This window comes from Thermobia domestica, unplaced genomic scaffold (genome assembly GCF_964235325.1).
Source record: "Thermobia domestica unplaced genomic scaffold, izTheDome1.hap1.1 HAP1_SCAFFOLD_1287, whole genome shotgun sequence".
Lineage (NCBI taxonomy): Eukaryota > Metazoa > Arthropoda > Insecta > Zygentoma > Lepismatidae > Thermobia > Thermobia domestica.
The window spans coordinates 35957-37466 of NW_027656997.1; positions in this window are offsets into that span (position 1 = coordinate 35957).

A 1510-nucleotide genomic window follows, 5' to 3' on the forward strand; every position below is an offset into this window, starting at 1 on the left:
ATAATTTGAGTCGTTCGCATTGTTTGATGAGTTTATTTTCTCTGAAAGTTCTGATTTCATTACGTATGTCGGCGTTGATTTTGTTAATTGCCTTTTTAGTGTCTTGTTGAGGATGTGATTTGTAGAGTTTATAGAGAAATTTTTTATATCTAATTTTTTCCAATAATGGTTTTGGTAATCGTTCTTCTGTGATGTCAATTGTTTTGATGGGAATATTATTTTCTAGAGCTTTCTTCATCGAGTCTTCTAAATAATGGTAGGTCTCTGTTATAGAAGCCTCATTATTGTCAATAATGATTTCTTTAAGGGCTTCTGTGAGATCAACTTTATATTGATTCCAGTCTGCATTTTGGTAGTCTTTTATAGTTACGTTGTGTTTAGCTAGTACAAATGAATTAGAAAGGGGCATAACAATGGCTCCGTGGTCCGAAGGAAGATCGTATTTTGTTAATGCTGTTTGGATTATTGGAAGTAATTTGCTTGTGATTAATATTTTGTCAGGGTTCGTATCTTGTTCATTAGTTTTTTGTGCTTTTCTGGTAGGTTTATCAGTTTTCACTAGAAATAGTGAACTATTGGTAAGATAATTTAAAAGAATTTTTCCATTATTATTGGTGATTGGATCACCTATTAGCTGATGTTGTGCATTCAGGTCAGCCATAATGATGGTATATGGAAAGCGTGAAAAATGTGTGAGAAGAGGGATGCTCTTAGTTAGATCTTGTCCTGGATGGTTATACAGAGTAACCAACATAAGCGGGATATTCAGGTGTAACGTTATGGCTATTGGAGTGGTTTTATCATCTTGTAGTCTTTTCGGGAGGTTGTATATAGAATATGAAATATTTCTGCGAATAAGGATTGCATTTCCTCCAGTAGGAGTGCTCCTATCATTGCGAATGATCTTGAAATTTGGAATTTGTAAATGTTGTTTCTTGGTAAGTTTCGTTTCATTTATGACTATAATATCGATGTTATGTTGTTGAGCATATGCTGACAGTTCAAATGTTTTGGATCTGATCCCTTGGATGTTGATGAAAAGAAGTCTTAGATTATTGGATTTGTTTCGTCTATGTTCAGATACGCCCTTCCTCTGCTGTTTTTCCATTATTCAATATTGTATACTTTCGCAGTGAATTTTTTCAAATGGTTTCTCTTCTGATGCCGTTGAAATGATTCTTGACCAATGTGTAGGTCGCCTTCAGTTGAGATGATTGTGTTAATCCGTTCTTGGAAATAGGTCTCCGTGGCTTGTTTTATTGCATTTTGAACTACTTCATATTGTAAAGTTTGTGCATCTGATATAATTGTAATAATGGATGTCATCCATTTAATCATATTGTTTTTAAGGTCTTGTATTTTCTTTTCAATAAGTTGTCTGCAAGTTTTGTGCTCAGTTGTTTTATCTTCTTTAACCGAAGGTGTATCTTCTGTTGCGGAGTCTGCCGTTACTGATTCTTCATCTGAGGTATATTGCTCGTTGCGTGGTTTAATCTTGGAATTGTTATTG